Genomic DNA, 21,685 nt, shown 5'->3' on the forward strand with positions numbered 1-21,685 from the left:
GAGAGGTACCAGGGACATATGGGGAAGAACTGAGGTGTCTGGCATAAGGGCAAGAGCTGTAGGGGGCAGCTTTCCCCCAGACATAAGTGCTGGCAGAGGCCATTGTTCATTTTCTGAGCCCTTCCTCCACAGAACCAGCAGGCAAGCAGCATATCTGAGTCTCCATCAACCTGGCTATAACTGTTTACCCTGCCCTGGTGATTCCCTGAGATCACACCCCACCAACTTTTGGGTCCACCCACACTGCTTCCAGTGGCTTTTCCATACGAATGGCCTGTATTTCAGACTTTCCTAAAATCTCTCATACAAGCAGCATCTGGCCTCAGCATGGCCATACCTCTCAATAAGTTCCCCCAGGCCTGGCAGTAGTGGCAGCTAACCTTGGTTCGCAGCTTGGCCTCTCCTGGGCACCTCCAAGGCCAGCACAGGTAACAGCCATCTGCAGATCATTTTGTAGCTCATGCTGGGTGGCCTTGGGCAGAACACAGGTGGTGGCTGACCTTTGCTTGCACCTCCTTGGAGGCCCCAGAGACAGTGTACCAGGTGGACAGCTTCAGACTATGTTGAAGCACCATCCAACCATCCCTGCAAGGAACACACTTAAGGGGCAGACTCAGCAAGAACCTGAGCCCCACTGAAATAAATCCCTACACAACTGATTTCCACAGTGGTTACAGCCAATCTTTGCAGCCGATTGGCTTAGGGGTAAATCCCTCCCATTGATATGCCAACAGATATCAAAGCTCAACCATAGCAGGAAGATGGACACAGACCACATGGGACAAGGGCATTTCTGGCACCTGAAATGCTCAGCTCAGGTGAATGGGGAAGGCTATGCCACTGTACCCTACAGTCTGTCTACTACATTAGGCCAGTTTACCAAGCCCAGGAGGTGTAACAGCTTGACTTAATACATGGAAACAAACACAGGGAGGCTGCCAAAATGAGGAGACAAACATGTACCAAATGAAAAACACAACAAAACTCCAGAAAAAGAACTAAACAAAATGGAGACAAGAAATCTACTAGACACAGAGTTTAAAATACTGGTTATCATAAGGATGCTCAGTGAACTTAGAGGAAGAGTCGATGAACTTAGAGAGAACGTCAACAGTACAAAAAAGGACATGGAAACCATAAAAAAAGAACCAGTCAGAAATGGAGAATATACTAACTGAAATGAAGAATAATTGACAGGGAACCAACAGAACAGATAAAGCTGAGAATCAAACCAGCAATTTGGAATATAGGGGATCAAAAACCACACAATCAGAACAGAAAAAAAAAAAAAAAGATTCCAAAAAGTGAGGATAGTGTAAGGAGTTTCTGGGGCAACATCAAGCTTAGCAACATTCACATCATGGTGATGCTGAAAGGAGAAGAGAAAGAGCAAGAAACTGAAAACCTTTTAGAAAAAATAATGACAGAAAACTTCCCTTACCTGGTGAAGGAAATATACACACAAGTCCAGAAGGCACAGAGAATCCCAAACAAGAGGAACCCAAAGAGGCCTGCACCAAGACAAATCATAATTAAAATGCAACAGGTTAAAGACAAAGAGAGAATCCTAAAAGCAGCAAGAGAAAAGCATTTAGTTACTTACAAGGGAGCACCCATAAGACTGTCAGCTGATTTCTCAACAGAAACTTTAAAGGCCAGAAGGAAGTGGCAAGAAATATTCAAAGTGATGAAAAGAAAGAACTACAAGAAAGACTACTCTACCCAGCAAAGCTATCATTTATTTATTTATTTATTTAATTATTATTTTAAAAAATATATCTTTATTGATTTCAGAGAGAGGAGAGGAGGAGAGAAGGAGATAGAAACATCAATGATGAGAAAGTCATTGATCGGCTGCATCCCACAACCCGGGAATGTGCCCTGACCGGGAATCGAACCCCGATCGCCTAGGTCCTAGGTCGACGCTCAACCGCTGAGCCACGCCCGGCCGGGCAGCAAAGCTATCATTTAGAATTGAAGGTCAGATAGAGCTTCACAGACAACAAAAAGCTAAAGGAGTTCATTACCACCAGACCAGCACTACATGAAATGTTGAAGGGTCTTAAGAAGAAGAAGAAGAAGGAGGAGGAGGAGGAGGAGAAGAAGAACAACAACAACATGAACAATAAAATGGCACTAAATACATATCCATCAACAACTGAATCTAAAAAACAAAATAAATGAACAAGCAGAACAGAAACAGACTCATAAATACTGAGAACATTTTGACAGTTGCCAGATGGAAGGGGGGTTGGGTAAAAAAGGTGAAGGGATTAAAAAGTGCAAATTGGTTGTTACACAGTTGCCATGGGGATGTAAAGTACAGCATAGGGAATACAGTCAATAATATTCTAATAACTATATGGTGTCAGGTGGCTATGAGACTTATAGGGATGATCACTTAGTAAGTTATGTAATGTCTAATCACTGGGGTATACAGTTGAAAGTAACATAATATTGTATATCAACTGTAATTGAAAAATTGAAAATAATTTAAGAAAAAAAAAATAAAGAAGAGAAAGAGACACCAGCAGTGCATGAGCCCAGAGGAAAGGCCATGTGAAGACAGTGAGAAGTGTTTGTCTGCAAGCCAGAAAGAGAGGCCTCACCAGAAAACCATCCCTGCTGGTACCTTGGCCTTAGACTTCCAGTCTTTAGAACTGTGGGAAAATAAATTTCTGCTGTTGAAGCCTAACCTCCCCCAAAAATCCTTCAGTTATGGCAGCCTAGACAGCACAGGAGGGTTTTGTATGTTATGAATTCTGTGTCCCCGACCAATTTTTTCTTCAGAATAAGGATCCTGTTCAGAACCAGGAGGGGGCTGGTGGTGTGCCAGGCTGGTGGTTATACATCAAGGCCTATGATACATGAGCTGTAATTTTCCCCATCTTAATGTGTTTATTATTTAGATGGCTCATTACTTAACAGAATTTCACAGACTTTCTGAAGCCAGCCCTCCTTCTCTCTTCCAAGTTTGGAGACCTGTCTAACTTTAGGTAGGTGTGGCCTCTTCCCAATCCACACGGCCAGCAGCCCAGAAACTATGCTTGGAAAAAGACTCCCCATCAATTCCTTTTGGCAAAATTGTGAAACCTCTTAGTCAATGCCTATCCCACACAGACCTGTACCTCATAAGGTGTTTTACCAGGTCCCTGAATTCTGTGTCTACCCGCTTTCCTCCACCCATTCCGTCAGTGATCTCTATTCAGCCAGTTGTCACTGGGAAAACAATTTTACACAGAAACTCATACCAGGTTGTGAGTGATTGTCACATCTCCCTAGGGAGGCACTCACAAGTAATTTTAATAATAGCATTATAAGGGAGTGCCTATAAACACAGGACCCTGAAGTCAGATATCCTGGATTCAAATTCTGGCTTGCACATTTGCTACTTTGGGCAAGTATTTCTGTGCCTTGGTTGTCTCATTAGTAAAATTGTGATAATAATAGAACCTATCTCAGAATGCAAGGATTAAGTGAGATGGTATGTATAAGATGCTGAAAACAATGTTTAGTGCATAGTGAGTGCTAATGAATGCAAGCTATTTCCCAATTCTAGAAATTTTTTCCAATTATGGAAAAATTAGAAAATAAAAACATAGAAAGAAGAAATAAAAAATTCATAAGCCATCCATTTTTATGCATTTTCTTTTAGTCTTCTATTTGTACAGATACAGATACCTTTGAAATTGAAATAGGATAGCAGTGTGCATGTTACATGTACTTTGCCCCTTTCCTTTCCCATAGCCTTAATTATTCTTAAAGTGCAATATATATATTGATTTCAGGGAGAGGAAGGGAGAGATAGAAACATCAATGATGAGAAAGTCATTGGTCTGCTGCCTCCTGCACGCCTCCGACTGGGGATCGAGCCCACAACCCGGGCATGTGCCCTGACCGGGAATCGAACAGCAATCTCCTGGATCCTAGGTTGATGCTCAACTGCTGAGCCACGCCGGCCAGGCAAACTGCAGTCTTTTTAATGGAGCCAAACTATTCCATTGTGTGGCTAGACCATAATTTAATCAACTAATCTTCAGACCTGAAGCTCAGTTCCTAATTTTCACTATTATAAATATTGTGCAATGAACATCTTTATGTCTGTTTGATGATGTCCTGCTTATAAATTCCAAAAAGAACAATTATGAAGTTAAGCGGCATGAGACTGTTAAGACTCTGAGGCTTAAGAATGACAACTATAGAGGCACCTTTAAAACCCAGACAAGCCCTGGCCAGTGTGGCTGTTGGTTGGAGCATCTTCCCAGTTCTATTCCAAGCCGGGGCACATACTTAAGTTGCAGGTTCGATCCCTGGCCCAGTCATGGCCCCGGTCATGGTGCATGCGAGAGGCAACTGATGGATGTTTCCCACTCACATGGGTGTTTTTCTTTCTCTCTCCCTTCCCCTCTAAAAATCAATGAATATGTCCCTGGGTGAAGATTAAAAACCATCACCAACAAAAAAACCCCAGTAAGACTTCTGTTTTTGTTTCAGTATGAACACAGTCTGGTTTTGAATACTGGTGTTCCTGCTGCCACTCAGATCACCCAGAGCCTCTGCCTACTGTCCGCCAGGGGTGCACGAAATTATTTATATTGGACGGAGGCTTCTGGTCCTTGTCAGTCCTGCAGAGCCAAGACACTATATGTGGGGTCCTGTGGGTGCTTCCTGGGTTCTCAGTTGGTTACCTGGTTAACTGGTTAGTGTTTCCCTTGTAAGCTGCCTGATTGTGGGCAGCCCCTTCAATCTGCTGAGCTACCATCTTCATCACCAAAATTTGCTGAAAGTCTCTGGTTTATGGTTTGTTTTGCATTTTCCTTCTCTCCTTGGACTTTTGCAATTAGGATCTCAGTTAGCAGAGCCCATTAGAAAAGGCGATGACTTTGCACAAGTTTCCACAATTTCCCCAGGCCTCAGTTTCTCTGTGAGTGAGGTCACTGGCCTGGCTGCCACTGACAGTCATTTCCAGCTCTCACACTCGAGATTCCCATGAATTCCCTGCGGGGCTGCTTACCATTGGCTTAATGAAACAGATAAAAGCCCAATATTCTTTTGTTTATAGACAGAGGTTACTCCTTTTAAACTCTCATTTGGAAGCCAGAGGTCTTAGTCACCAGCTTAGGAAGTCTCTGACAGGGCAGCTGATGTTGCCCATTTGAGGGCATCTCATGAACTCTGGGTTTTCCTAATAACAGTCTCTCAAGCAGAAGGCTCTAAATAAAGTAGCCCCTGGCTTTGTTTAGCGCCCCCAGTGGGCTACATGGTCCCATCAGGTTCTACCTGCCCTTCTGGTTTCTTCACCACCTTCCCCATGAAGAGGTTCTCAGACTCCAAGCCTCTGATCCACAGCCACGCACCTGGATAAACTTCAGCTAAGTGAAGAGAGACGTTTTGTGCCTCCAACCGCATTGAAAGCATAATTGATGTGGCATTACCAACCATCTGATGTCCAACCCCCGTCTTTCACCAGGCCTACCAGGGAAGGCTAGTGGAGGGGGCGCTCATAATCCTTCCTCTTTAGTGCATCCCAGTTATCCCAAAGGAAAGGATAGTGTTTTCCCTTCTGCTCTAATTGCAGCAGCTGTTGCTCAGCCTCATCTGCATTAAGCTAAATATTATGTCTTTGTAACGTTTTTGATCTTCATTAATTATAGCTCAGGAAAGCTGACAAAAGCAACCTGTCTCTTTAATATAAACAAGATTAATTGCACGGTTCCTGCAGAAAATGAACTACCCGTAGTTTAACAAAAAATGTTTGTCTTTAAGCAGCCTTTGGATGAAAAAAAAAAAAAAGCAAACTGTTACAGGAAGTGCGGGCGCTGCCAAGTTCCCGTGCCCGAGCCTCGCCCTCCTCATCAGGCCGGCCAGCGCGGGCGCCCCGCCTTTCATCGCTCTCCAGGCGGGGGGAGGCGGGATGAAAACAGCACCTTTACACAAAGAAGGGCCTCTGAAGTCTGGAATGCACGCTGGCTGTTTGAAGACAAGATTTATACCTGACACCTTTCCTTAAGCTCATTGTTGAGACTCGTCTGTTTTCAAATCAACCGCAGACTAGCTGCTTGAAGTACTTCATCTTATAACGACCGCATAATCTAAGATAAATACGCAGGGATTGCTATCACTTTCATTAACAACCATGAAATGGGCCTTCCTTCAGCGGGTAAAACCAAATGAAAACAGGCAAGTGCGCTGAGTGGGATGGGGTTAAAAGGCTTGTGGGGGAGGGCTGGCGGGGGGCGGGGGGGGGGGGTAGCCCGAGGGCATCTCACAGCCACCCTCCTTTTCCAGTGTTGGGCTCTGGTTTCTCCTACTGCTCATCCCTGCGGACAAGTGGCGGAGGCCTAGGTCTTGGGCCTCCGCAGGTTGGCCGGCTGGGCTGATACAAGCAGGGCCGGGAGGCCTAAAAGCCCAACAGTGAGGTTTCCCGTAGTTTGAGATGCTATGGTCTTAAGGCCAATCAGAAAAACCCATGTGGGGAGCCGACGCTCCAGGCCCATGGCTGGCTGAGAAGAGACACTAGGTTTGGGGCAGGATGGTGACACAGTTTGCAGGGAATCAAAGGGCTACAGCCACGTAGCGAAGTACCACTCTCTATGGCTACTCCACATGAAGAGGCCTCTGTGCCTGGTGGCTGAGGAGACTGGAATTGGCACCCGCAGGAAATGGGACACTGCTCGCAAGGTGATGCTTAGAAAAGGGGCAGGCTAGAGAATAGTTTGTGTCAACATCTAGCTCACTGTGGCTTCCCATGAATTCCTGACTCTGAGAACATGTTGGAGTGATGCCTAATGAGGTGTGTGTATGGAGGGTGGGGGTGACTCAAGGGAAGCAAAGGCTTCAGTGACGCCAACAAGGTCACTGCAAGGTGAAGTTTGCGCAGAAGGGCCGATGATGCTTCATGGAGCCCTGTGTTCAGAGACTAGGAGACTTACATAGCCTGGTAGGTACAATAGAAGGTGACCTGGAGTTGGCAATTTGCTTTCCCAGAGAGCAAGACAGATGGAAAGGAAATTAAAGTTTCCAAGTGTTTGCGATGCACAGGATATAATGGGCCAGATGCCTGGAGGTGAGTCTAGAAAATGGAAACAAACTGCCTTTCAGCTAGTGCTGAGAAAGAGTCCAGGAAGGTGGGGCACGGAAGAAGGGGTGGGCCAATGCTGATGGAGGAAGGAGTGAGCCAGTGTTGCCGTGGAGAAGTTCAAGTGTCATGTTCCCAGGCAAGGGGACATGGAGTTCACCATGCTCTGGTCCATTTCGAGGTCCTGGATTTTTCATGGCCAAAATATTGCATATCTGCCAATGCTTTTTTCCCTGTGATGTTCAAATGCTGTGACAAATAACCCAAGTTATAAGGTTTCCAAGACAATGGTTCCCACGGCAGTCACCAGGCTGAGGGGGGAGTTGGGCCCCACACACCCTTGGGGCCTCCAGCCAGGCCAGCACCTGGATGTGGGGTGCACCCTGAGAACAGTGCTGCGTGCTCAGTGAATGGCTGCTGAGGCCAACGGATGGCTGTAGTGGGAACTCAGCCTTACAGAAACGACCGGGGCTGTGGTTTTCCAGTGCGCGTGTCTGCGTGCCAAATGTCTGCTGGCTGTTCAGCAGCTTGGCACAAAACACTTCTGAAAATTAGGAAGACGTGTCTTCTGAGACACTAACTTTTCCACAGGTGTGTCACCAGGGAACTGGAGCCTCCTTTTAAAACACTTAGACATGCACATGAGCACATGCATATCTGTCTGAGAGGAGATTTATAACACAGCACTTAACCCCTTCCACATGGTATTTTCTACTCTAGCCCACATGTGTTATACACAGCACATCTTAGGCAATCATGAGGCCTCTCTGGCCACAGTTCTCCTCTGGTCAACGAGAGCACTGCAACTGATGATTCCACAAGGTTCTAACTGTGTTTTCAGGAGCTGATTTGACACTTTCCTAGGACACTGTCTGAACAAAAAAGAGATGAACAGAACCTTAGAATTTTTAGTGGAGAATGGGTTGAGTTCACGAGGCGATCATGGTGGCAAGTGCCTTCATGGGTCAACCATTACACTCCTCCAAAACACTAGGTATCAGAAATTTTCAAAACCAGACCACCAAGTCTGAGTACCTTCTAGAACTTCTGAAGGGGTGGGAACATGAGGAGCCAGTGTGGAGGACACTCCTCTGTCTCCACTGCCCTCTCACTAAAAGAAAAATGGATGGTGACCTCATTACTCAGCCTCATAAAAAATTATGAACTTTTTTCATAATTTCCTGACCGTAAAAACAGTATATACAAATTGTAGAAAGTTTTCAAATATATAAAAGTGTAAAGAAGAAACAAACAAACAAACAAAAAAATCAAAAAAAAAATCACTGTAGTCCTACCATTCAGAAACATTACTAAGATTCTGATATATTTCCTTCCATTATATATATAGTATATAGACCTCTGGATCTTGTTTTGCTTAACAATTTAATAAACACCTTTCTTTGTCATGAAATATCCTTCAGGAACATAGCTACACCATCTGGATGTGCCATGAGTATTTAATCCATTCTCCAGGGTTGGACATGCAAGTTTATTCCAATGTCTTTCACTATTATAATTAGTATAACAATGGACTTAAATTACATAGTATAAGGCACTCTAACCCTTCCCTTAGAATAAATTCCTAGTGGCAGAATTGTTGGGTGAAAGTCCACAGATGCAGGAGAGCTGGGCCACCTGGCCGTCCCTCCCTCAGTGTCCCTCCTGGCTGGCATGGGGCAGACTCTGAAGAATGGCCACCAACTTGGAATCCTGTTGGCCCCTGACTAAATTTTGGAGTCCCAAAGAGAATAACAAGCATGATTTGTAATGACAGAGCAGAGATGGAACTGCTTCCTTGGCTATGGAGATTCTAAAGAGCATAGATGAAGCTCTGTGGTCAAAGTGAACTCAGTTTCATGCAAGGGCCCCTGGGCCCAGCTCAGCCTGGGGCGGGTGAAGGGGAAGGATGGGGCGTCTCGGAGGAGGTCAGGAGTGTCAGGTCCTCTGACCTGCTGCCACACCTCTCCGCAGCCTGAGTGTGCGGACCCGCTGCTACCCAGGAGTGGTCCCAGAGCTGGAGGACAGGGGAAGTAACACTTACTTTCCAAGTTGATATTTGTAAGAAAACTCCAGCTGTGTTCAGGAAAACCAGGAGGGAAATGCAGCTGTGAGATGAATCATGAGTTGTTTCTCCCAATAGCCTCCAATATCCTCGCCCAGAATGAAACAGTTTGCATACCATCCTGAAAACCTGTTTTCTCCCCGTGCAGACCCTGTCTGTAAAGCACAGAAGGGAAATCTAAAGACGTTCAAGCGAGAATCGGAAATGTCCGGGGCCAGCGGTGGGACCCCTCCAAGCATCCCCGCCTGGCCTTTCTGCAGCGCTTCCCGCAGCCGCGGCCCGGCCGCCTACCCTGGCAAGTCGCTAGCGTTTCCCACATACTAACCGAAGTTGCTTCCCATGCAAATCTCATGCAATAGCTGGGCTTTGCTGTGCCGATCTCACAGATAAGGAAATCAAGGATTAAAGAGCTTACATCAATTGTCTAAGTCACACAACCAATAAACGATGAAAAAGGTCAAACCAAGAGCCCACCCAGGTCAAGGTTCTTGCCGGCGGCCATCAGCACGACGCGAGCTAGCGCACACTTCGCAGGCCAAACGCACTGCCATTTAGTCCGAGGCTGAGATGCGCTAGGAATTAAAGCATAAATTAAAAGGTCCTCACTCTTTAATAAGTATGTTAAAGACCTATAAATAATGCTAGTGTTGTTCTATCTAGGATAACCAAAGACAAGCACACAGGATGCCAATTGTATGTCACCTCTTGCTTAGTAATTTCAGCAGCAATAGCCATTTGACCCTTCATGTCAGTTAAGATCAACTGCTGTCACTCACAGGTCTGTGTCCAGGCACTTTAGTGGCCACAGCCCGGCTGCACTTCCCAGCCTCAGTCTCCTGAGCCGTGAGCCCGAGTCCAACACAGAGATGCTTGAGTCTTGGCAAACCGCACCACAGCTTTACGGAGCGGTGGGGAACCTTTTTTCTGCCAAGGGCCATTTGGATATTTATAACATCATTCACAGGCCATACAAAATTATTAATTTAAAAATTAGCTATGAAAAAAGGTCCTAGATTTATTGAATTCCGAGTCCCACTTGCGGTTGCCTGGGCATATATGCCTGTGGGGCTGCACGTTCCCCACCCCTGCTTTATTCTGTGCATTCTTACTTGAAATTCTGGCAAATGTAAAATGGCTACTGTAAGCAAAGAGATCTTCATGAACTCCAAACCTAGTAAAATTGAAATTCATGGGAACAATGAGAGAAAAATTCAATATGCTTTTAAAGGCAGTTTGCAATCTGGTACCAGGGTGCCCAGAGCAGACATTAACTTTAAAATGATTTGAATTGTAAGAACTACAAAAGGACATTTAAAAAAAATTAACCGTTTTGTGTTGAGATAATTGTAGATTTACATGCAGTTGTGAGAAATAATTACACAAAGAGATCTCATGTCCCCGTTACCCCAGTGGTCTCATCTTGCATAATTAGAGTATAGTATCTCCCACAAAGTCAGTCTCCACCATCTTTATAAAGATATAAAACAGTCAGAGAGGATTCAGCAGAAGAATGAGCCTGGGGTCTCCTCTGGATGTTATGACCAATATGAAGAAATTCCCAGGCTGAGGGTCTCATGGGGGTGCCTGGACCTGACCTGCAACCTGCAAATGAGGGGCGTGGCCCCTTCTTTCTGTCAGTTCTTTCGTTCTCTGGAAAGATGTAGAAAGGAGGAGGAAAGTGGAAGTTAGTAGAAAAGATGTCCACACCCCTGGACTAGTGGTGAACCAGGTGGCAAGAAGTGTCCAGCCCCGGCTCCAGTGCTGGCCAGTCCTGCACTTATATTTAGGGTCATTTTCCTAACCTAAAATTAGGTGGCTGAGCCAGGTGCTGTCCAGTACAATGGCCACTATCCACGTGAGGCCACTGAACACCTCAAACATAGCTAGTGTGACTGAGGAGCTGAGCTTTTTACTATTAATGAGTTTTAATTCATGTAAATGTAAAGACACATGTGGCTAGTGGCTACTACGTTGGGTAAGACAGAAGATGGTCTTTCAGATCCCTCCCATCTCTCAATGTCCTAGAGCCAGAAGCACACCCCAGGCCATGTGATTTTCAGATGAAATCATGGCTCAGCAGCAACCCCACCAACATTCAATTGTGACAAAAAGGAATGAAGTCATGGAGCTGTTCATGCTTCCCCGACGCTGAATATGAAACCCCAAATACAGGCAATAAAAGTTCTTATTCTAACCAAGAGAAAGGCAGAAAGAAAACCATGGTAACCGGTGACAAATCAGGATAATTTTTGACAGCTAAAAGACTCCTATTTAAAGACCCAGGTTTCTGTGAGCAAAATGAAACAGAAAATAGCAAACCAATTCTAAGGAAAAAGTACTGGAGATAAATCCATATGAGAACTTACAAAATACTAGCTTTGACACTGCTTGTGTTAAGCGAAGCTCACTGCTCATTCAGTGATGGCACCTGCCCCAGGGGTGGGCTTCGGCCAAGAGATCCAGTCCTTCCCCCTCAAGGAGGCTCTGGACAACTGCAGATACAACGCATTCGGAGGAAATTCCACCAACCATGTAATATGACAAAGGCGTACTCAACAGCACATATGGAGTAAAAAATAATGCATGCATTCTAATTAAATCCTATAAAGTTTAGCTTAATTTTAAAAAATATTTTCAATAACCTAAGGCTCTTTATGTTCAATAACACAACCTATCTATTTTGCACTCACTTCCTAAAAACTTACTCTTATTTAACATTCCCTCATTTAAAAATTGTCCCACAAATCAGAAAATGTGTGTTTGTGTGTATGGGGAGAGAGTTCTGAGTCCCCAAAGTGTCGTGGTTGTATCTTTTCATGATCATAAATATCCCAGTCATCCCCAGAAATAGGTCTTCTAGTGAGAGAAAGAAATTGCACCCTGCCGGATAGCTCCGTTGGAGCGTTGTCCCGATAAACCAAGGTTGTGGGTTCGAACCCCGGTAAGGGCACGTACAAGAATACACGAATGAATGCATAAATGAGCGGAACAATAAATCTACCTTTCTCTCCCTTCCTTTCTCTCTAAAATTAATTAAAAGAGAATTTGTAAACATGGGAAGATCCTTAGAAGGCTTTCACCCACAAGGATTTTCTCATGAGCACCAAAGGCTTTAGAGGGTTTGGGCCTTTCCCCTTACCTTTGGCAGTCTGTGCACTTCTTTCATTCTCTGTTAGTGACTGCTGCAGCTGAAAGTCTCCTTCGGCCTTCCTTGGGTTTATGGTAATTGAATGTTTGATGTAGGAGAGGTGTGGCTCTCTGTGCACTATTGGCAGGTGAAGAGAGGGAGGCCTGAGGTTTGATCACATCACAGATGAAATTCAATATTGGAGCCTTTCATGTCTCACAGCCCACTTCCCCCACCCTCCCTGCATCTGCCCTCCATCCACCTTTCCCTTCTGTACTCCCCTTACCCTCCAGGCAAAGATATATTTCCTGAAAACTGGAAAAACCAGGTATGAGCAACCTCAGATCAGTGCTAATTAAATTAGGTTATAAAATTCAGGCCCAGTTCCCTTATCTGTGAGCGACACCTTCTACTTTCCAACTAGGCTTTTAAAATGCACAATTAAAGCATCTGACATCACCATATCCTTGCATCTAATGCAGTTTACGCCATTAGCATATGAAAGTGTTTTGATCAGACTGACTTTGAAGCAATCGTCTTTCCCTGGTCTTTTTTATCCCTCATTCATCTCATGCATTAAATTTCAAGCACTCAAAAAATGTATCATGCAGCATTTTATTAGCCGCTCAAGTTCTGTCTTTGTTATTTCTATTATTAATATTTTTATTGGATCATCTTTACAATGAACACATAGACTGTGTGTAAGGGATTTGTTAAGAGTGGCCTTAGGCACTCAGAAACTTTAAGAAGTGCAGTGGAGGCCCGTCACAGGCTGAGCCCACAGGAAGTCTCTTTGTGTGATGTGTCCCTGGGCCACTGTGTGGTAATCCAGGGCCAGAGCACGGAGCCGTGACCTCAGCCATACGTTGGGCTCCTTCCTCAAGGCAATGCCAAGACACCAGTCATAGCAGAGTGTGCAGACTCTACTTCATTCCAGTAGTAAGGTGACCCATTTCATCTCAGGAGCACCTCAGCTGCAGGACTTTGCCACCAGGTTGCTGAGGAAATGAGCTTCCACGGTGTTGGCTCTACCTGTGGAGTCGGGTGCAGGGGTTCATGTTGTCCTTCTTCTGAGCTCCGTGTGAGGTTCCCCTTGGGGAAGCCCAGGAGCCGGCCCTGGAGGGAGGAATGACCTCCTTGGAACAGAGGGCACTTACTGCAGGAGCACCGCCCTTGGCTCAGTGGCAAAACAGGACAGCTCCACAAACATGGTGATCAAAGCCAAAGTGGGGAGAAGAGCTGGGGGCAGGACCCCTTCGCCGGGGTTTATCCTGGACACCAGCCAATCTTGTTATTTTTGAGCTCTAGTTCCTGTGATAATCAGTTGTGGGTTTATATTTCACAGAGAAAACCAGAAAAGAAAAGTAAGACTATCAAGGGCTGGCATTTTCCTTCACTTACACCCCCCGAGGCTGCGGTGGATGTGCTGGGAAACGTGGTTTGAGGGTTTGTAGGCTGAGAAGGGGCGCAGAGGAAGGGGAGGCCTGCTGCTCTCAGGTCTTTAAAGTTAGTGTTTACATGTTTCTTGCTTGTCTTTTCATCCATTTTTTATTATCAAAGAGGCTTATAACAGTCTTGTGTGCAACAGGCAACTTCCTGACATTTTCTGCCAAAACAGGGCAGCTATAAAACTTGAAAAGAAGTGGGGGCTGTCCATGCACGGGAAGTGTATCTTTGTAGAAAAATTTAAGGTGAGTTTGATCCTTTAATTGCTTTAGTTTTACTTCATAAACCAATTTCTTTTCCCCTTTCCCTCAAAGCTTCCGATGACACAATCTACTGGGTAAAACCAGATTGTGTGTTTCTTTTGCTGAGGGTTTCATATGTGCATTTTTTAAAAAGGAGACCGAGAGCCCACAGATAAAATCCTCTTTGTGTAACAATGTTCCTGAAAGCAGGAATGTCAGAGACAAAAGGTGGAAAACCCTAGAGACTGACAAGTCGAAGACCTGTGAAATCCAGCTCTGTGGAAACAGAGAGCCCCGCAGCCCAGCTGCCAGTCACAGAGGAGAGCCTGTTCACGCACACGCGTGGAGACACACCTACCGAACGATGCTCATTCAGAAGCAGACAATTATAGTACAGTTTGCTGAGGGTTATAAAATGGGGGGGAGGAGGGGAAGGGGCTTCCCTTTATTTCTAGATTTCTGATTAAGTACAGAAATTTTATGTTGAGTGGTTTAAAGAAAAGATATTCATTAAGTGCCTAATAAATGCATAGCACCATTTCAGTGCTGAAAGAAATACAAAAGAAATGACAGATGAACAATCCACAGTCCTTGGGGCCTTAGTATCTAGTTGGAAAGAGTAAGAAACAGGTGAAAAATGGCAACAACAACGCCAGGCAGTGCGTGATTCAGAGCAAAAGAACAGTGGAGATCAGAGTCGGAGGGACCCAGGGGGCGAGAGGAAGGCAGTCAGGGGAGGCTTCAAGGAGAGTTTATCTGGGTGACAAAGACTGAACAGGCTTTAAACACAGGAGAAGAAAAGTATGAGACTCGCTAGGGCAGGGGCAGGGGCAGGGCGAAGGCTGGTCACAGCTGAGCCTTAGCTACCGGCTCTGTGAAGAGCCTCACTCCGAGGACCTGTGTGGCCGCGTGCAAGGCGACAGGAAGGCTGGGCGGGGTGCCCAGATTATAGGGTATCTGAGATGGTCAGCCTGTGGGGAGCTCACCCTAGTGCCACCCTGGGAGCTAGTTAGAGGGAGACAGTCTCAGGCGCCACCCCATGCCCGCCGAGTCAGAATGGGCATTTAGATGGGACTCCAGGTGCGCACATTAGAACCTGAGAGCACTTGTTTAGGATGTGAGAAGCCAGGAGGGGTTTGTCATCAGCCACAGGATGAAGGAGATCTTTCAGGAACATCGGCCTGTGAATGGTGTGTGAAGTTAGGGTGAAGAGAGCCTGGAAGCAGCAGGTCAAGCAGGAGTCTGTTTGGGTGGCTGAGCGGTGACGTGAGGGTGGCCCTGCCATCCCTGGATGTCCTGAGCGAGGGTACAGAGGTGAGCTCAGACACCTGGACAGGCCCCCAGGAGCCGGGGGCCCCGGGGTGGACGTAAGCGTGGTCAGCCCACACGAGCATGGGCCCAGGAGACAGGGTTCATTCTAAGGGAAGAGAATTGCCACGGGGGGGAGGGGACTCTGCTGAGAACTGAGCCCTTGGAAAGTCCCAGTTTCTCCCTACTCAGGGGACATGGAGAGGACTCAGCAGAGAAATCGGCAGAACTATAAGAGAGAAAGAAAAATGCAGCTTTCTTGAAAAGAAATCTTACTAGAATTTTCATAAAGCTAGAATTTCACAGCATCAAAATAAATTCAGAAAGCACGCTCTGTTAGCAGCGCCAATAAAAGCAGGTTTACTAAACAATAGAAGTTTCATCTTGGGAATATATTACAAGACTGAGCAAATACAAATAATAGATTTGCTAATGCTTTTCTTTCCCTGTGGAGATAACTACTGTTAGTAAAACTAGCTCATGAAAGAATTCCAGAGATGCTAGGAAGACCTGAACTTTCTGCTCTGTCCTACTGTGTTGATGTTGATGACAGAATGGGAAAGAATGACACTGGAGGTGGTGAAGCCACAGGGCAGGGGCATTCGGCAGGCAACCTGGATACCCTTCACCACCTCAGCTCAGTTCCTGGAGCTTCTTGTCTGGGTCACGTGTTGGGCACTTAGGTCTTGGGTTGCTATTTACAGTTTCAGGCTCATGTCTTTCTCTTCCCACCAGATTCTTTGCTCTTTGAGAATGGGAATTATCTTCATAATTCTGCACCTTTCTCCCAGTAACTAAAACTTGCTCTTCCAAGTGTAGTCGTTGGAATGCATTTCATTTCATTGGAATCCCTTAGAAATGTGAAATCTGGGGCCTCACTCATGTCCCACAGCATCAAATTTGCAATTTAACCAGATCCCCAGGTGATTCGTGTGCTCATCAAAGTTCAAGAACACGACTCTAGACCAATAGTCCTCAATCCTGCAAGTACATTAGCATCATTGGGGGAGTTCTTAAATATTATAAAATTCCTGGGCTCTGCCCCAGCCCAATTAATATTGGATTTCTTGGGTGGGTTTCAGGCACCAGTATTTTTAAGAAGCTCTCCAGGCTTTCCAGTGTGAGGCCAGGAACCTAGAAGAGAGCTAAACACCAAGTAAGAACTGGTTATACATTTAGGACATAAATGCAGAGCATGAATGAACGATAGGGCATGAGGGCTGAGGGCAGGCTCTTAGATGTCTGATCAACTCTCACTTTATAGAAGGAGAAACGGGGGACTAGATATTTGAAGTGATTTGTCCAAGGTCACATGGAAGTTGAATCAAGCATGGTGGTTTGAAATGTGAAACAAATTATTTGACAATGTGACACAAATTTAAAATGTTATACAAATTTTTTGACATGACCTTCAAAAGGTGAAGCCTAATTCCCCTCCCTGAGAGTATGGGCTGGTTTTAGTGACTCACTTCTAAAAGATAGAAAAAGAACAGAAGTGACTGTGGGCAGCTTCAAAGACTGGGTCAGAAAGGGCCCTGAAGCTTCCTGTTCTCTCACATCACTGAGCTGCCCAGTTGGGAACACACAGCAGCGTCTGGAGGGGCTCCCCTGGCAAGGAACGGCCTCTGGCCAGCAGCCATGGCAGTGAGCCTTTGTCCAGCCCCAGTCAAACCTTCAGATGGTGCAGCCTCCCATGACCGTACTGACCTAAGGCTCTGAGCCAGAACCACCCAGCTGAGCCACTCCCTGCTCCTAACCAGCAAACACTGTCTGAGACAATACAGGTCTGTTTTAAGCGGCTGTTTTGCGGTCATTTGTTACCCAACTGGGTGTTTCACCTTTGAGTCCTCTGCTATTTCAACCACACCCCAGAGAGATATCCATGTGGCACCATGATCTATTCCATAGAATAGAACTTAAACAGACATGCTGATCCCAGTTCTTGAGAAGCTTAGGATTTAAAGCAGACAAAGAAACCTAAAACCAGAGGGAGGCAGGGCGCTGGGGTAGTGCGTCCTCCAGCCCAAGCATGTGCAGTCATGCTGTGGTCCTCTCTCCTTTCTTGTAGCCCTTCAGACGTCCACCCAGCTCTCTAGCTGGCTTCCAAGCCAACATTCCAGCAACTGCCCTTTTCAACCTTGCCAGGCTGTGAGTGCTGGGGGCAGGGCCAGGTCAGGCTTGAGGCAGCATCACAGAAGAGAGGCTGTAACCTTGATTCACAACAGGATGTCTGGTCCGAATGCCAGAATGCCAAGCATTGGCAAGCCCAGTGTCTGAACAAGACTGATGAATTTTTCCCCTACTCTGCTTGTCTTGTAGCTGTGGCAGTGACTGAACAGGAGTGAGAACTTATGTGGCTAATTTGAAAAACAAACAACACCCAGTTGATCTGTTAATGGCCAATTGCCCAGAAAGCAGATGCTGAGACCCATAAAGGAGGTGAGCAAAGGTGGCCTCAGGCAAGGCTGGCTCCTGCAGGGGATGCTCTGTCTGTACCTCTTCCTCTACCTGCCCCACTCTGGCTAGCTAGATTCTCCCCATAGCCTTCTTGAATTTTCTTCCAGAGCTTTCTGAGCTGGGCATGCCCAGAACACAGTACCCTGTGTCCCAAGTCCAAACCATTTCCTATGAGAGTGCTTTGCCAGGTGTTTATAAGGTTACCGTCCTGCCTTTTGTGAAAACAGGCCATTAGAAGGTGGATGGTTCCTCAGGGGCTGGCAGGGTAAGAGGGTGGTGCTGACAGAACAGCAGCCATCAGCCCTGTCCCTGCAGCAGCTCAATCTTCAGGGAGATTCAGAGGCCTGCACTCAGCACACCCAAGTTTTCTGGTGCCCAAGGGCGTCTTGGGTCCGTAAGAGTGAGCAGATGTCCCTGCCTCTCTGCTTTGTGCTGGAATAGTCCCAGCCCACAAGCGGTGGCTCCTGGAACTCTTAGTGCCTGCCAAGGTGCCAGCTGCCTTGGGGGAGAAAAAAGACGGATGCATTTTCCAGAGAGACTGCTCAGAGCCCAGGGCAGCACACAGTAGCCATTGCTTGCTCTTGGTTCCACATTGACTCCAAACACTGGAAACTGGTTTAGAGCCACAAGCTTGGCTCCCATCTCATGGTAAGAAAAACATATCAGAATCCTAAAAGTCCCTTCACCATTAGGCTCTTCTGGAAGCTCTAATGGTCTTTGCTTTTATAGAAATAACTCAACAACTTCTGGGAGTTCAAGGTCAGGCCCTAGGACATTTTTAGTACAAAGTTCTTATCCACTCTCAACTAAGTATGGAGCTATAAACCTCATCTTTGCTCACAAAAGGCTCAACCTTCCACCTCTGGGTTGCATAAGACCTTCCTATCCATTCATTTTCCAAATAAAAGCAATAATAAAAATAAAAGTTGTCACATGTTGATTGTGAGTTATGTGTTAGGCACTGGGGTACCTCTTTACAGGCATTATTTCAATCATTATACCATGAAAATTAGACATGGTTCCCATTTTACAGATAAAGAAACTCATACTCAGAGGCAAAGAAGGAACTTAACACAGCTCATAGAGGAAAAGGCAGAATTCTAACTCTTTCTACCGTTCTAAGCTGCCTCCACCAGACACGCTGAGCACCTGCAATTAGCACAGTAAGCCTTAGCTTTACTGAGTTTGCCGGATTCTGGTGGAGATTTAGAGGGACTCAGAGGCAGTAACTCAGTTGTCCTCTGGATCCTCTAGGCAACCACTGTGCAGCCTCCCTCAGCGAGCATCACCTTTACACCTTGCCTGGAGAACCAACACTCAGCACTGAATCTGCTTTTCCTCTGAGCCATCCCTGAAGGCAAGAACACTGCCTGTAGGAACTAGGCAGGGTTCAGGGGGGAGCAAGAAATGTATAGTACCCTCGGGCCAGTACTCCAGTCTGAAAGGGTAAGGGGGGAAGTGGGTCTGAAGCTAGGGATAGGACTCAGGCAGAGAGGTGCAAGGAGCAAGTGGGTGTGGACACTCCAGCTGCTACCTGCAGCCTATTGCCCTGGGCCTTCTATTGCTCAAATCCAACTGGAGGCCAGAGGGCAAGGAGGTATGCTGGTGCAGCCCATGAGGGGCAGCCTCCGGCCCACAGGGTCAGGAGGAGAGGGCTGGAGAGCAGGTTGGGGAAGAAATGGGAAAAGCCCAGGATAGTGAGCGCAGGACCTGTGTCTTCTTTGTCCTGGGGGCCCCACAGGGGCCTGATAAATAGCAAGTGCTCATGCGTGCTGGTTGACAGGAGGGGTCATCAAAGGTATGGGTAGATATGCAGCGCAGCTCACCCTGCCCCCACCCCAGCAGCAGAAGCAGGGTAACAGCTCCCAAGGCAGGAAGTAGGCTGCCAGCAGCAACAGGCCTGGCAGAGAACTGGGTGGCACGAGCTTAGGGCCTAAGAAGTAAGGAGCTTGAAAAAGCCCTTTGCAGAGTTCCTGTCAAGGTGGTGGAGTAGGTAAATGCTGTGCTCGCCTCCTTCCATGACCACATCAAAATTACAACTAAATTGTAGAACAGTCAACCTGGAGAACCATCTGAAGACTAGTCGAACAGAAATCCTATAACTAAGGATATAAAGAAGCCACACTGAGCTGCAAAACAGGCTGGCCCTATACCCATGTGTGGCGTTGAGAAACAGAAGGGATATCTCAGCTGTGGAGGCCCCTCCTGAGGAGCAGGGGTCCCAGCCCCACACCATGCTCCTAGCCCAGAACACCAGCATCAGGAACAGGAGTCTTCCCAACATCTGGCTGTGAACATCAGCAGGGATCTGCTGATCCATGTGAGACAAAAGGCTGTTGAGACCAGGCTCCTTCTTTTAAGGCCTCCATATAGACTCACTTGAAGGCACTCACCCTGGGCTCTGGGAGAGGCACAGGGGTCAGGAGGCGCCAGAGACGTACAGAGAGAAACTGAATTGTGTGGCTTCAGGGCAAGGGCTGGAGTAACAGCTGCCATTGCCTCTGTGTGGAGCCCTCATCCCCCATGGCTGACAGGTGCCATCTTTCCTGTGGTCAAATCTGAATTGGCATTAGCCACGTGAACACTACTTGCTCCACGCTGATGACTCCCTGAGACCTTGCCCCACACAACTCAAGCATAGCCAGTAGCTCTTTCAGCGGCAGCAGGCAGCTGGCTTTGGCCCACACTGTAGTCTTTCTTAAAAACTCTCAAAGGTCCGCAGGCCCCTGGCTGCTGTCCTAGGTGTGTCCTGTGTCTTTTGCTGAGTAGCCTCAGGCTTAACACCGGTGCCAAATTTAAATCTGCATTAAGCTGGTGAATACTGCAGTCCCCACCCTGGCAACTCCCTGAGACCCAGCCTCACACCACTCAAATACTACTTGAGGCTCTTTCAGCAGCTGAGCTTTAAGAGCAGCTGGGAGGTGGCGGAAGGCCTCAGGGTATCCTTTGCCTTTTGCTAAGCAACCCCAGGCTTGGTATTGGTAGCACCCAGCCTTGGTTTGCAGCGAGGCTTCTCCCATGTGCCTCCAGGCCCAGCAAGGCAGCTACCAACCACGGATCACTTTGTAGCTCCTACCAGGGGCCAGTCACAAGTAGTAGCTAACGTTGGCCTGCACTAGAGTCCTTCCAAGAGGCCCCAGAACCAACACACCTGATGGCCAGCTATAGACCACAGTAGAGTACCCCCCAATTAGCTTCACAAGCAGCAGACCCAAAGGATGGTCTCAGCAAGCAATAGAGCCCGATGTGGTGAATTCTGCTCCTAGGGGTCAGCCCCCACGCAGCAGCTTGTACACTGTGGTCATGGCCAATCCTCACAGTCAACATAAAGGTCAATCCTACCTACATCCAACCCTACCCCTTGATGTGCCAAGAGCAATCAAGGCTCAACTACAACGGGAGGGCACACACAACCCACATAAAAGACAATACTGGAGGATGTGGCTCAGGTGATCAAGGAGACTGTGTCACTGGGTCCCACAGGACACCTACTATGTAAGGCCACCCTGCCAAGACTGAGAGATGTAGTAGATCTACCTATTACATAGAAACAAACACAGACATGCAGCCAAAATGAAGAGACAAAAGAAATATGTCCCAAAGGAAAGAACAGGAGAAATCTCCAGAGAAAGAACTAAACAAAACGGAGGGAACCAGATAGAGTTCAAAACACTGGGTATAGGAATGCTCAAGAAACTTAATGAGAACTTCAATAAAGAGATACTAAGCAGCGCTGGCTGGGTGACTCAGTTAGCTGGAGCATTATCCCATATACCAGAAGGTTGCAGGTTTAATTCCTGGTCAGGGCACATAACTATGTTGTGGGTTCAATCCCTGGTCGGGGTGCATATGGGAGGCAACTGATTGATGTTTCTCTCTCACATTGATGTCTCTCTCTCTTGCTCTCTAAAAAAAAAAATCCAAAAAAAAAAAAAAAAAAAAATCAATGAAAACATATCCTTGAG

General features: G+C 46.6%; 1 protein-coding gene across 1 annotated transcript in view; it reads right to left on the reverse strand.

Annotated features, from left to right (window-relative positions):
* EDAR (ectodysplasin A receptor) overlaps positions 1 to 21,685 on the reverse strand; it is a 91,412-nt gene that overhangs the window by 57,808 nt on the left and 11,919 nt on the right. The window lies entirely within an intron of this gene.

Source organism: Miniopterus natalensis, chromosome 9, assembly GCF_054644295.1.
Source record: "Miniopterus natalensis isolate mMinNat1 chromosome 9, mMinNat1.hap1, whole genome shotgun sequence".
Lineage (NCBI taxonomy): Eukaryota > Metazoa > Chordata > Mammalia > Chiroptera > Miniopteridae > Miniopterus > Miniopterus natalensis.